This window comes from Panthera onca, chromosome D3, assembly GCF_046562875.1.
Source record: "Panthera onca isolate mPanOnc1 chromosome D3, mPanOnc1 haplotype 2, whole genome shotgun sequence".
Classification (NCBI taxonomy): Eukaryota; Metazoa; Chordata; class Mammalia; order Carnivora; family Felidae; genus Panthera; species Panthera onca.
This window is the reverse complement of record NC_138350.1, coordinates 31,953,875-31,969,262: the sequence shown is the minus strand read 5'-3', so window position 1 is coordinate 31,969,262 and position 15,388 is coordinate 31,953,875. Positions and strand designations below refer to the sequence as shown.

The window sequence follows — 15,388 nt, the reverse complement described above, 5'->3', positions numbered from 1 at the left end:
TCTAAAATAATAAACATTAAAAAAAAATTTTTTTTTTTTTAAAGAAGAGAGGGAAGAAGGGAGGGAGAGAGAGAGAAAGAGAGATTCCTATTTAGTACTTGGAGAAATTCATTGAGACTTGGAAGTTCTGGAGATTCTCACCAATGACTTGTTCTTCTTTCTTTCTTTCTTTCTTTTTTTAAAATTATTTATTTATTTTGAGAGAGAGAGAGAGAGAGAGAGAGAGTACGCTAGCTGGGGAGGAGCAGAGAGAAAGAGGGATAGAGGGAACCCCAAGCAGGCTCTGCACTGACAGTGTAGAGCCCAAGGTAGGGGAGTGGGGGCTCAGTCTCACAAACTGTGAGATCATGACCTGACCCAAAATCAAGAGAGTCCGACACTTAACCAACTGAGAACCCAGGTGTCCCCAATGACTTGTTTTTCTGCTTTTAATCAGGCAAGAATGAAGAGTTGCCCTTTGTTGACTAACACCCCCTCCCCCACTTCTTTCCCTCTTGGTTAAGGAAAGACTCAGGAGAGGGGCCCCAGGGACATGCCTTTTATCGTGGTTCCCAGACTTCTAGATTCCACACACCAGCAACGTCTCAAAAAAAATTTTGTTTTTGTGACCTACATAGATTTGTCAATCATGTATGTGGCCAAGCGAAAAAGAAAAGCAAAAAGAAAGCCCTGCCATTTCCCATCACGATCATTTTATTACAGAAATGACATTTTTGACACCAAAATGCAGAAGGGACATGACTTGGGCTAAGGACATTTTTTTTCACATGAAATACACTTAGCTGAATGAAAATCTCACCGGGCTGTCCCTATTACTCTAGTGTGGGTATAAATGTCATGGGGGCAGACCAGTGCCCACCTGGGAGTTACAGCCCCAGAGAATAGGCTGTGCACTGGGTCCATCCCACAGGTCTTGTCACATGTGTGCAAGGACTCACTCTGTGCCATCTTGGGTCTCCTGTCTCTGACCGCCCCCCCCCACCCCCCCCCCCCCACCGCCGCCGCCACCGAGCTGCCTGGCCCTCCTAGCCTCTTAGTGGGCTCAAGTGTCAGCCTCATATTGTTTAAAGTATCTGTGCCCCTCGATTAATGCGCCCCTTGGTTAATGCGCCTTATTATTGTCAGCATTACTTTACTCTCCAAAGTTGTCACGGGGCCAATCGTGAGTCCAAAGACATCATTTGAGCCCTTCCCGTCCCCAGTGGACAGCTTGGAGAGGGAACGCCCTCTTCAGAACTGAGAAGTGACCTCTGTGGGGCCAATGTGCTTCCCTGGGAGGAAATTTAGCATTGTTTTGCTGTTTCTGTCATCTTCTGTAAAAGAATAACCATCCTTCCCAAAGAAAATGGGAAAAGAACAAAACCCTTCCATATATGAAAACACCTCTGTTCTCAGACCACAAGTATTTTCCATGTGTGTTATCCAACTCATGCAGAGATGAGGACTTCTAAACTCTTCCCGAAAAGTTCCTAATCCATTTGATTACTAAAGGAAAGTTATATTAGAGACTCCTCAAAAGCTACCTAATACATTTAATTACTAAAAGGAAGTTGTTAGAGTTTTCTCTAAATTAGGAAAAATCAAAAACTAATTTTTAAAGTCCAGTGTGCTTCACTTTCCTTTAAAGATTTTCAATTTGTATATTAATGTTTTATATGACCTCTTCCAATTAGATTATCAGTGCCATGACTGGGCAAACATCTACGACATATTCATTCAACAAATGTTTTGTTTGTTTGTTAAAGATTTATTTATTTTTGAGAGAGAGCATAAGCATGGAAGGGGCAGGGGGCCAGGGAGGGACAGAAGATCCGAAGTGGGTTCTGCGCAGATAACAGCTAGCCCGATGAGATCATGACCTGAACTGAAGTCAGAGGTCAGCTGCTCAACGGACTGAGCTACCCAGGCGCTCCCTCAACAAATGTTTTTAAAGTATGTGCTATGTGCCAACCATAGCTTTGGAGGCACGATGATGAAAACTCACCCTTTTCCATCAAGGGGCTTCAGGATTTTAACAGGGAGAAACAGACATGTTGATGTGTTCCCAGTGCTTTCTTAATTACCTAGGCAGGTACAACGGAACCCGAGGTGGGCATCATCAGTTCTCCCCGGGAGATGGCAGGGAGGGACCACACCCCCTCATCGGGGAGGGAAGGAGACGAGGGGAAGGCAAGTGTGATCAGCAGACCAGGTGGTGAGGGGTCTGGGTGTCCTGCGGGCAGGTGAGGCTGTGCTAATTATTAAGTCATTGCCTCGCAGCTCAGCACCGCCCTGCTCTGCTCTGCAGTTTGAGGCCAAGGTCAAGGCTCTGCAAATACACTTCCCTTTGCCAGCTGGCTCCCCATTAGGACCCACCAGTGGGAACACTGAGAGGACACTGGAAGGCTTGAGGAGGGAATGGCCACCTGCTGGCCTGCTGTTCTTGCTACCATCACACTGGCAGACTCCCAGCTCTTTTCCAGACCCCCAAACCAGTCTGCCCCTGTCTTGCAGAGGTGACAGCACCACCAGGCAGCAGTCTGGCCTCAAGGCCCCTCTTCCACGCCTCTGCCCTGCCTGTGCAACAGCTCTCCATGGAGGCCCAGCTCCCCGCCTCAGGCCACCCCTCCCAGCTGGCAGGTTCTGGTGATCCGGCCTCTGCCTTGTTTCCTGAGCCAGCCCCCACTATCTCTGCTCACTAAACACTTTTCTGTGTTTGCCTTCTTACCTGCACAGCCAATTTTCTACATTGAATTTTCTCTAGTGAAATGCCTAGGGTTGTCTCTGCTGTCCCAAGAACCATGATCCATGTCATATCGGGTGTGAGTGGTCCAAGAAAACAAACTTTTAAAGGTCAGAATATGGGATCGATACGGATGTGTTTGGCCTTGAATGCAGTGCTGAAGTTCTTCCTGATGAAAATGGGACGCCAGTAATCTGCAGCATATGACGGCATCACTAGTAGTGAAATGATCGCCAGTGGTTCGTCGTGAGGAAGTGTCTACTGATGTGCCTGAAAGGACCAGTGGCCACTGCGCTTGATGGTTCAACAGCAACAAACATTACTGTGATGGTGGGATGCTGGCCACTTCTCTCTGTGCTGGAGACCTTACCAAAGGAATACAACCACGCCTCTAGCTGATTTTGAGCAAGGAATCCAGCATCTGGGAGCATGGCTGGAGGAGCAGGAGATTAGGAGTAATAGATTAGGAGTCTATTGCCAACTCGATTCAGTGACTTCCTACTGGTTTGAATATGTTTGAGAAAGTTCATCGTGGAATACTGAATGCTTCTGAATATTTTTATTACTTTTTTTTTTTAATACAGTGACTTAAACCTAGCAAACTATACGTGCCTGGACTTGGGGGTCCCTGCTATTGGACTTGGGGTCCCTACTATTAATACATAGGCAAGAAAATGCTTTCTCAGTGCCCTCTCTGTAGCTTATCTCAGAGACTTTGATTCCTAGAGTTGGGAGAGATCATCAGCCTCTCTTACAACACCCCTGCCTCATTCGCTCCTACCCAAGGCATCCAATGACGCACTTTCTGGTTTTCTGCAGCCCATCCCAATTTTTAATAGCTCTAACTGGGAGAATTTCCAGATCTTGAGCAATGTTTGCCTCACTGTAACTTTCTACTATTAATCCTAGTTTTGTCCCAAGGAATTATGTAGATTAATTCTAGCTCAGGGGTGGATCCAGAATTAGTGGAGCTGATCTTATTCAACTTGGGGTGGGGGGGAGGGCTCTCCTTCAGAAAAAAAAGAATAACAATGATGAACATGATATTAGGTGGAAGTCTTCAAAGAAGATAGCACAGGTGGGGGGCCCAGAAGCTTCTATTCCATGAAAGCCATAGCAAATCCACTTCTGTTCCAATCTCTTTTCCTGAGACTTCTTCATGTTACCTCTTTCTCCACCATGCTGAGAGGTTTTTCCTTCTCCAAGATAAGCATCCTTCGTTGACCCAATTGTTTCCTTGGACGTATTCAGATTTGTCACGGACCCTCCTAAAAAATGGTTGCATAAAACAGTCACTGCCTCTGGAGAAGGAAAGTGGGAGACAGTGTCCGAGCTGAGAGGAGACCTGTCAATACATGCCCTCATGAAGACTTTGTGTCATGAGCATGCATGGCTGCACAATGAAATGCCTTTAGTCACAAATTTAAGCAAATAACTTTTTCGAGCATGTCAAAAACTGAATAACACACTCCAGGATGACCTACCCAGCCAGAGTACAATTGGAGTCTAACCTACATGACTCTAAATCAGGGAATCCTAACATTTCGGGGTGCTGGTCCCACAAGTGCTAGGGAACCCTAGGCACTCACTCCGCACTTGCACAGTTACTCTTTGAGACCTAAACAGAGGAATTTCCACTGACCCCAGTGAAATTTTCCTTTGCCAAGCTGTCCACAAAATTCCTTGAAGCCTTTTTCTATCATCTGCTGTGAATTACCCCTCTTAGGTTTGCCGTCTGGAAAACTGACACATGCTTTTGTTCACTCAGCTCTAAAATCATTAAGGGCCTCTCAGATTCGAAGACAAAGAAAGCCAAATAATTGTACAATGTGACTAGGTCTATAGCCAGTCAGAGAGTAGAGCCGCCAGGACCTGGGGGCCTGGGGAGGTAGAGGTGAGGAAGGCTAAGAGTGGAAAAATACTGAATGCTGAGTCAGAGCGGAGAGTAGTGTCTTCAAGGCCCCCCAGACCAGGTGGTCTTGGCAGAGGTCCTGAGAAAGGCCTCATCTGAGACAACCCCCCCCCCCCACAAAAAGAGGCCTGGAAGTGGGGGTGTTTGGGCCAGGCTTGCAGATATGCCTCAGAGCAGGGCAGGGGCGGGGGGTGGGGGTGCAGCGCGGTGGGGCTTGCCTCTGAGTCTTTGCAACACTGTCCAGAAAACTGCAGTGCCCTGGCTGAGCACCAAGTCTAGCATGGGTAGGGCAGAGCCTACCCCTTATGAGACCTGCCAGGTAAAACTTTGTAATTGCCTGTAGTCTGGTCTGAAAACATCACACGTTGAAACTTGGCCTGGAGCCAGACTCCTCAGGCTAAAGTTAGAATAAAACATGATGTCTCAACCTCAGCGTTATTAACATTTTGAGCTGGATGATTCTTTGTTGGGGAGGGAAGGGGGCTATGCTGTGCATTGTGGGATATTTTACAGTATCCTTGGCCTCTATCCACCAGATGTTAATAGCACTCCCCACATCGTGACAACCCAAAGTGTCTCCAGACATTGCCAAATGTCCCCTGAAGGACAAAATCACACTGGTTGAGAACACTGAAACAGAGGAACATAGTACCTCTGAGACTTGTGTTACTCAGAATTCTACTTCTGTAAATCTGCTTCCGTCTACCTTTCAGGCATTGCCCTGGGAATGTTTCTTCTGCCTAAAATATCCTTTCTTTCCTTGTCTGGTGTGGACACCTACTCTTCCTCTCACCTCTCCATGAAGTCTTTCCTGACCACACTCCAGCGTGGGTCTTGTCTTTGTACAGCTTCAGACTGTGCTTCTATTATTATAGTCTTAGTCTGTCTGCAACACATCCATCCACACAGGTCTGGCACTCAATAGGCCAGTTGTATATGTTGGAGAGAGTGGACTTAGACAAGAGGAACCAATAGTTTTCAAAGGAGACTGAAAAAGGAGTTGCCACAGTCATGCAAAAAATATACCAGCAGATATTGAGGTCCTGGACACAAAGAGTAGAGCACTACAAGAAGAAGTCACCCCCAGAGTGAAATGCTGTTGAGAATTGAAGTAGGAAAAAAGATTAAAAAGTCTCTTGTATGCAGCACTCAGAAGGGCACTGGCGACATTCATGAAAGCAGGTGAGGCGGGTGACACAGGAAGCCACATGCCCTGCAGCAGGTTGAGGGGCAGCTGGCTGGCTGGGCACTGAGGAGAGGGAAGTCTCTTTCAAGGAGATCCAGACACAATGGGAAGGTGGTGACTAGAAGGGGTGCAAGGTCAACAGAAGACATTTAAGAAGAGGCAGACATCATGGGCGGGGCAAGGAGGAAGAAATAGTCGGTGGAAATGGATGTAGGGAGTAAACATACCAGAGAGAGGAAGTAATTGATGAGGTGAGGTCCAGAGGGAAATTGGAGGGAATGGGTCCAGAGCACAATAGGGAGGAAACAGAGAAGTGCATCTTTTGAAACAGGAGAAAATGAGTGCAGGGGAAGGGTGCTGTGTGTTACCATGGTGAATTACTTCTTAGTGCATTTGGACTTAGTGCAATAGGGCATTTGGACAGTGAGCAGAGGTTTGGAAACATCAGTGAAGGGGAGAGGAAAAGCATTGTTGGGAAGCACCAAAGTCGAGGGAATGGAAAGTGGCCAACATTAATGAGCACCTGCTATGTGCCAGATCTTTTAGCTGTTACTTCATTTACTGCTTGTGACTGCCCTATGAAGTTGGTGTGATATCACTTTATAGATGACCAGAAAGTGAAGTGAAAGAGATAAGGTCTCAGGTAAAGCCTGATGTCCTAGCGAGTAGCATACCTGGACCCTGAGCCTACGTTGGGTCTGAAGTCATATCCTTTGCGGTGCTCCACTCTTGGAGGTATCAGGACAGTTAAGATAGTGGGAATAGGTGCAGGACAGAAAGAAGTATGGACAGTTCAGACAGGGAGTGGAATATGGGAATGGGAATGAACACATTGGAGGCAGGAGGTCAAGAACCTCCGAGACTACTGCAGTCTGTCATTCTTTTAAACGTTGGCAAAATCTGGAAAAATGGGATAGGCCGAGGGAGGGTTAAAAAACTATAATCCTGGAGATGGACTCTGCAAAATGTGCATGATGACCTTGAAGTTAACACCCTGAGGACGGTGGAGTTGCTGTGTGGGAGGGATCTCCTTGGAGTTGGGGTCTCCCCTGAAGTCAGAAGAGCAAGGTGTAAAATGTGAAGGGATGAGGGAACACTAACCTCCTTCTCCCCACCCCCATCCTTCTGTCCTCACTCACATACCCCAGGCCCTAGAGATGCAGAAGAGTTTCCAGAAGGGGTGCTTTATTGCTAGAGACAGCCTGCTTTCACTTAGGACCAGAAGAAAGAGGAAGAGCTTTCTGTGAAGATGCTGAGTTTGTGTGTGTGTTGAGGGCAGGGGTTTAACAGAGAAATGGGTACATTGGGGTGGGGGTGGGGGTCTCAATGAGAAAGCCTGTCACAGTAGCAGCAATGGGAGGAGGGTGCATGAGAAACAAAGATGGGCCCTAAGCCCAAAAAGAGAGTGGGCTTCTACCTGTTTTGCTTTCGGGGCTGATCTAAGCTTTGGACAGTAGTAACCGTGAAGTGCTCAGACACAAACTGCTTTAGTCCACACCTCTTGTCCTCCTTTCAGATGGACACACACCATTTAAAAATAAACATACTGAGGGGCGCCTGGGTGGCTCAGTCGGTTAAGTGTCCGACTTCGGCTCAGGTCACGATCTCGCGGTCCGTGAGTTCGAGCCCCGCGTCAGGCTCTGGGCTGATGGCTCAGAGCCTGGAGCCTGCTTCCGATTCTGTGTCTCCTTCTCTCTCTGCCCCTCCCCCGTTCATGCTCTGTCTCTCTCTGTCTCAAAAATAAATAAATGTTAAAAAAAAATTTTAAACAAAAATAAAAAAAAAATAAACATACTGAGGCGCTGGGTGGCTCAGTCGGGTTGAGCATCCCACTTCAGCTCAGGCATGATCTCAGGGTTCAGTTCCTGAGTTCGAGACCCATAACAGGCTTGCTGCTGTCAGCGTAGAGCCTGCTTTGGATCCTCTGTCTCTCTCTTTCTCGGTCTCTGCCCCTCCCCTCTCGCACTCTCTCTCAAAAATAAATAAACATTAAAAAAAAAAAAAAAAAAAAAAGAACAACCATACTTAAGAGGAGTTACCCAAGCCCCGTCCAAATACATTGAAATTTCAGGTTAATTTATCACACGCATGCCCAATTCTCCTTCAACGTCCTGAGCTACTCTAAGAGGACAAGGTCATTGCCTGATAAATCACATCTCTTTTCCCACTCCCAGGCACCACAGAGTATTTATTCTAAAGACATTTGATTCTTAATGATCTTAGAATATGGGGAAGCTATGAACCATTTCTGCTGCTGCAGTGTCTGAGTACTGAGCAAATCTTTCCCTGCCTCGGCCTTTTCCGTAGAGCCCATGGAACAACTGGCAGGGAAGACAATTTCCCCAGACTGGGGTGGGAGTTGCGGGGTGGGGTGAGAGGGATTAGCAATCACTCAAAGGGTCTCTTGTGCCAAAAAGAGCCTACAGATCAAGATTTGAGGACCTGGAAAGATAAGCAAGTCTGGGCTGATGTTGTTGTCCCCCCATTCACCTCCCTTTCCTTCCCTCCTCTCCCAACAGCAGGTACACCCATTGGAAGTCCCACTAGCCTTAGGACAAGACTGAGAATGCACTTTTGGAAAAATATGATCCTGTCCTCTATCTTTGCTTTATATACCCCCTTCATCCGCATTTTGTGTGGCAGACCATTTGATCCAAAATAATTTGGTTAAAAAGTTGATCCAGGGGCGCTTGGGTGGCTCAGTCAGTTAAGTGTCAGACTTCAGCTCAGGTCATGATTTCACAGTTCATGAGTTCAAGCCCCGAGTCATGCTCTGTGCTGACAGCTCAGAGCTCGGAACCTGCTTTGGATTCTGCGTCTCCCTCTCTCTCTCTGCCCCTCCTCCACTTGTGCTCTGTCAAAAACAAATAAACATTTAAAAAAAAAAACATTAAAAAAAAAAAAAGAACTAGCTGATCTAAAACAAAAATTTAGTTTACACAACAAATCACTGCTGGAAAATGTGTCATCGACTATTCTTATTTTTTCAGCGTTACTGAGGCATAATTGACAGGTAAAATTGTAGGATATTTAAAGTGTATAATGTGATGATTTGATACATCTATATGTTATGAAAGAGCTTCCCCCCTCCATTGAGTTAATTAACACATCACCTGATATACTTACCTCCTCCTTTTTTTCTGATGAGAACATTGAAGTTCTATGGTCTTAAAAAAAAATTCAGTTCTACAAGACACTCTCATCAGCTATATTCACCATGTTAATACATTAGATCTTCCAATCTCATTCATCTTATAGCGGAAAAGTTTTAACCTTTTACCAACCTCTCCCTATTTCCCCCAACCCCCAGGCCGTGGCACCACTGTTCCACTCTCTGTTTCTATGAGTTGGACTGTTTTTTCAGATTACACATATAAGTGACACCATGCTTTCTGTCTGGCTTTTTTCACTTAGTATAATACCACCAGGCTCATCCATGTTATCAGAAATGACAGGATTTCCTTCATGTTAAAGGCTGAACTATGATCTATCTATCATCTATCTATCTACCTACCACATTTTCTTTATCCATTCATCTGTTAACACTTAGGTTATTCGCATACTATTATGAATAATGATGTATTATTTTTAAAATTTCTTATTTGAATTCTTTTTTATTCATTTTAGGCAAATAAGAATCTATGTTTTTGGTAACATCTTTTTATATAAATTTATTTAAATCTTTGTAAAAATGTTTTTAATGTGTATTTATTTTTTGAGATAGAGACAAAGTGCGAGCGAGGGAGGTGCAGAGAGAGAGGGAGACACAGAATCCGAAGCAGGCTCCAGGCCGTCAGCACAGAGCCGGATGTGGGGCTTGAACTCACAGACCACAAGATCATGACCTGAACCAAAGTCAGACACTTAACCAACTGAGCCACCCAGGTGCCCCTGTTTTTGGTAACATCTTGACAAATCTTTTAATTTTGCAAATCAGTTGGAAATGAATGTTTCCAATCATCTGTTCACGTTTGCATAATTTTTCTTGCACAGTGGGAAGGGGTGTATTAGATTTAGAAATGTTTAAAGCCATTGTGACACAGACAAGTGGTGCTGGCTTGAGTTGTTGTTCCAGCAAGCAGAAGGAGATAGAAACTCCTTGATTCAGCTGGACTTTATGCCTAAGATTTCTGTTCATCCTGCTGGGCAAATTTTAGAGTCCTTTCAGTGTATTTTCTACATGCTCACATTGCAAAATAAGGAGTGTGTTCTCTTTGGCGCTGCTTAAATCTGGACTCTACCACAAACATGTACATTCTTCTGGAGGGCAGCTAGAGAGTAGCCGTGTCGGTGGCCTGTTGAATTCCTCAAAGTCTGTGCTCTGCAGTAGCCCTGAGACAGGTTTGTTTTAATGATGCTCTTACTGTGGGTGGGGTCATGCAATACCTAGCTATTCAAACTCTGGCTTAACCTTAACAATACGGCCTCAGAATGCATCTCCTTGTTTTTGTTTCTGAGATTTAGGGATCAATGGATGGTACCCGTTTTCTCTTTTTCCCTTGTTTCCAGAAGGCTTCACCTTTAATCACAAAACTATTTGGAATCCTGGGGAAACATGCTCCCACCTTACGTAAAACCATTTTATAAGACACAAAGTGGATACAACAGTCCATCGACATGAAATAAGAAAATTAAGGGTGCCTGAGTGCTCAGCCGGTTAAGCGTCTGACTCTTGGTTTCAGCTCAGGTCATGATCTCGAGGTTTTGTGAGTTTGAGCCCCACATCAGGCTTTGTGCTGGCGGCACAGAGACTGCTTGGGATTCTGTCTCCTCTCTCTCTCTGCCCTTCCCCCCACTCATGCTGTCTCTGTCTCTCTCAAAATAAATAAACTTCAAAAATTTAAAAAAAAAAAAAAAAAGAAGAAGAAGAAGAAGAAAACTAGAACCCCTGCAACTTGAGGGTTCAAGTATGTCATTTGTTACAAATGTTAGAAAGCACTGCAAATAGCAAACAAAAGGCAAATCAAGTTCCGGAATGCGGAAGACATGAGAACAATGCTCATGATATAAATATGAAGACTTTTTTTCCCTAAGTAATGAAAAGTAGGACTTTGTAGAAGTTAACTTTAACAACTTCAAGAGACCTCTCATATCGGAATAAAAGAAATATCTTTGTTTTACTTTGCTTTCTGCCTCTGGTCTCAATGATGGTCCCCCCACAATCACCATTACCTCCAAAAGAAATAGGCTTTGAAGGGAGAGTCAAATGAGTCAGGGAGTTGTTTAGTGTCCTCGAGGATGGTATTTGTGCAGAGGAAACAGGTGGCTTTGGTCTTATAATTAATATTTATTACTAAGTTTCTAGTTCAACTTAATTCATATTTTGTTTAGCAAATTTAAACAGTCACTTCTAAAAAGTGATTTTTTATTATAATATGATTGTTTTGTTAAGTGCATTTAATTTTTTAGATTACATTTATACATTTAATGTATATGTGTTCACCGACAATCCCTTAACATGGAGATCCTGGGATTATGAGTTTGGTTCTCTTTAGTATTTCTTCACTTAATTCTACATCCTACATTTCTTCATTTAATTCACTTAATTTCTTCACTTAAAAGATGCTCATCCACTGAAGGAACAACGCTCAACCCAATTCCAGGAAGACAAGGTGTCTGCTCCAGGCTTTTGAACTTGATGCCATTCTGCTTCATTTTCACATTCTTCCTATTGCTGGGACCACAGCTCTCACTGATGTGACAGTGACACTTGATTGAATTCTGCACCTGTCCCCTGGATTTTGTCTGACTCTGCAAACCAATTTCCAAAGACAACCTAATGACAATCTGTTGCTACGCTCATCTACCAGTTTTCCCATCCTCTTTCTCTTAAGCCCTACATGATATTTTCCCCTGTCCAGAGACATTTCCAACTCAACTCAGTGGTGGCCACCTTCCAGGTGCAAAGCCACCAACTGAAATAACTGATAATATAGAACTGATAATACAGAATCACCCTCTCTTCTTGTTTCCCTGAACACCAAGAGCCACTATGTCATGAAGATATGCCTGTTGAATAAATGAACGCATGAATGAATAAACAAATGATATCTATGGGGATAAATCCACACAAAAATATGAAATTTATCTTTGTTTTATTTTCCTCTTAAATTGGTTTCCTCTCTTGGCAGAAGAGACTCAAACGTTAATACTGATCAAAATATTTCCTTTTTGTGAGAGACGGGTAGAATGCACATATCTCATTTAAATCTCATATTCATCCTTCAAAGTGAAAAATATGCTAGCTTAAAAGCAATGGCTGCCTTAGAAATGAAAATTCTTGAGATTCTTTATTTGCTAGCTTTCCTCTGTCAGCTATATATTCCCTAAAGGTATATGGTGATGTGCTCTCTCTCTCTTCATGTGTGTATAAACACAATTTTTAACTGTACTAAAAAGTACTTTCTTTTTTTAAGTTCAGATTAGATTTTTTAAAGTTTAGGGGCATTTGGGTGGCTCAGTCGGTTGAACATGAGTTCGGCTCAGGTCATGATCTCACAGTTCATGGGTTTGAGCCCCATGTTGGGCTCTGTGCTGACAACTCAGAGCCTGGAGCCTGCTTTGGATTCTGTGTCTCCCTCTCTCTCTCTCTGCCCTCCCCCCACTGTGTTCTCTCTCTCAAAAATAAATAAACAAACATTTTTAAAGTGTAATATAAAACATGGCCTTAGGGGCGCCTGGGTGGCTCAGTCAGTTAAGCCACCAACTCTTGATTTCCACTCAGGTCATGATCTCATGATTCTTGAGATTGAGCCCGGTGTTGGGATCTGTCCTGAGCATGCTTGGGATTCTCTTTCTCTGCCTCTCCCCTGCCTGCATGTGCACGCTTTCTCTCTCTCTCTCTCCCTCTCTCTCTCTCTCTCTCTCTCTCAAAATGAGTTAATTAAAAAAAAAATGCCTTAATTAAAACATGACGATTTTGATTATTGCCAGAAACTCCATTTTAATAAACTTAATCTGCCTTCCAAAGGCAGGTGAACTGTTTAAGGGGCTTCATGCAACAAAGTTGGTTCAGGAAGCTTGTTATTTGTTACTCTAAGCATTGGATCCGATGCAGACTATTATCACTAACGAGGGAGTACTTAAGATACTCTTAAGGAAGAAGGAAATGTGAAAAATGGACTGCAAGGTGAAGAAAGGTCTGGCAGGACTGAGCACATTCGTGCACTTCCCCCTTTCTGCAGTTACCAAAACAACCCGAAAAAGAAAGTGCAAGTATGAACACTTGAAAAGCCAGCGACTGTGTGATGAAGACATAAAGCTTCGAGAGGAATTGCCTGACTCAGTGCTGGTCAGTGTTCCATCCACTTCAAAAATGTCAAGTGTTTTGATAATTGGATTAAATGCAACAGAATCTCACCGTGTCTTCCTCTCAAATGTTATTAATAACTTCGTAGCGTTTTGTAAGTACTATCAAACAAACTTTCTCCACCGTAATGTAACAATGCCTTTTTAGGTTAAAAAAAAAAAAAAAAGCTTTGCAAATGGAGCATAAGCTTTCAATAAAAAGGAGGAGAAACATTTGCCTGAAAACAATCCAGTTTTAAAATACAGGCAGATGGAAGAGTTTGTTAGCATGGTCCCATCTCCATTCCTTTTCAACCCCAAGAACCTTCCCCCAGCAGAGAGACCTGAGGGTGAATTATCCTAAGGGGAAAGGGATACGTACCAGGAGAAGAACTCAGAACAAAGCATGCCCATTTGGTCAGTGCTGACGAAGAAAATACAAATTTTGAAAAAGATATGATGAGGCAGAGGTTGTGTCCCTCCCACCACCGCCTCCTCCCCGGGAGATCGGCGATCCGGATGGCGTGAGACACAGAAGGAGCACTGCTGTGACGGAAGAGTTAAAGCTTAAAGCCAGCCACGCTGCCCCCTCCCGCAGAAGGGCGGAGCTGGGGGGTAGCGGGGGAGGAGGACTTTTCCTGGAAAACTTTAGGAAGCCTGGGCCCCTTCCTGGCAGGACCTGGGAAGCGTGCACGGACCTGATTTCCTTCCACACGACACCAGCTTGGGGGAGGGTGAGCCAGTAAAGGGGAAAATGTCCAAACTGGAAAGACCAGGCTGGGAACGTCCCCTGGGGAGCATCCCATAGCGCCAGTGCCCCGGAGAGGGGTTGCCCGAGACCCGAAGGGACCTGGGGGTTAAGGAAAAAAACTAGCACGGTCTGTCAATACCCCAGATTACGATGGCCAAGGCTGTCAAAGGAAGGAATGATCATAGTGGCCTGGATGGAGCAGGTCTCATATCAGCATCAGCTAGCATAAGACAGAGAGAGGTTCAAAGGGCAAGAGTCCTCTTCCACGGCTGAGCCCCCTTTGTATGGACCCACCTAGGGAAAGCAGGGAGAGCTCAAAGCTGAATTAATTGAATTGTGAACTTGAAAAAGTCTGAAAACTCAGACATGTCTGAATTGTCCTGGAAGTAACTTTTCTGCCATCGGGTAGGAGAGGAAGCTAGAGAGGGAATCCAGTTATGGGGAAATAAAGAGAGTTGCACGTAATACCTCTGGGTCCATGGGTTGTGAAATCTCATCTACTCTGCTAGAATCATCAATGTCATGAACTTCCTCATGCAGAATTTCAGGTGCATGGAACTGGAAATATTGGACATTTATTTTACAAGACTGAGGTCTTGCATGTTAAGATTAGGTTAACAGAATGAAAGTTAGCAGGTTAAGGTTAGGTTAACAGAAATTGAAGTACAATTTCATGAAGCTTTGTTGTAGATCTCCAGGATCCACAGTAGTAAGACCGACAGACATAGCATGGAAATAAGCAGTGAGTGGAAAGCACAGCAAAGAGGAAACAGGTGTTCCAGAAAAACTTTGCAAAATTCTGAAAGCCAGCACACCTGGTGAATTCTCAGGGCTTATCTGGTACAAGGTCACACTCAGCAGGAGGGGTAATGACCCCATTGACCGCTTCCTCAGTGGGAATGATGACCTGGAAGTTTTTTCCAGAGTAAGAAAAAGCATCTCCAGTTTTACAGTGGAAGTAAATGAGGAGAGATAACCTTCAGAGGATGTTTTTTATAGACAATTCTGCTGGAACAGAGTTTTGCAAGGTCTCCAAGAATGGTTCTTTGTTGTGGAGCCGTGCATAGAACATTGGGTGATATTTAAATACAGAGCATGTGTTGGTAATCACCTGTCTGACTTAATTTAGTGAGAAGTTGTGGGGTTGGTTGACTTTGATTATTGCATAAGTGACCCCCTGCACAGCTTGGCAGGGAGCTGGGTGGTAGAGTGTTGGCTCTGTTGTTGCATCCTGGAGAGCCAGACTCCCTATGGCCTTCTACAAGGCCTCTTAGCTGAGAAAAGCTCTCTGTAGCCCTAAGTGTGGTGATGAACCTCTTTAACTCCCAACTGTATCAATTTGCTAAAGCCGCAAAGTACCCCAGACTGGGTGGCTTAAAAACAGAAATGTATTTCCTCACAGTTCTGGAGGTGAGAAGTCCAAGGTCAAGGTGTCCACAGCTTTGGTTTCTCCTGAGGCCTGTCTTCTTGGCTTCCCTTTTCTTATAACAGCATCAGTCATACTGGATTAGGGCCCATCCTACGAACCTC

At 44.5% G+C, this 15,388-nt stretch overlaps 1 long non-coding RNA gene across 1 annotated transcript; it reads right to left on the bottom strand.

Moving 5' to 3' along the window:
• Positions 1-1,726: 1,726 nt before the first annotated feature.
• On the bottom strand, positions 1,727-14,991 carry LOC132665741 (uncharacterized). The gene is made up of 2 exons (XR_009604237.3): positions 13,490-14,991; positions 1,727-3,990 (listed from the first exon to the last, which is right to left on the bottom strand). It is a non-coding gene; the product is annotated as an uncharacterized LOC132665741 (long non-coding RNA).
• Positions 14,992-15,388: the final 397 nt, after the last annotated feature.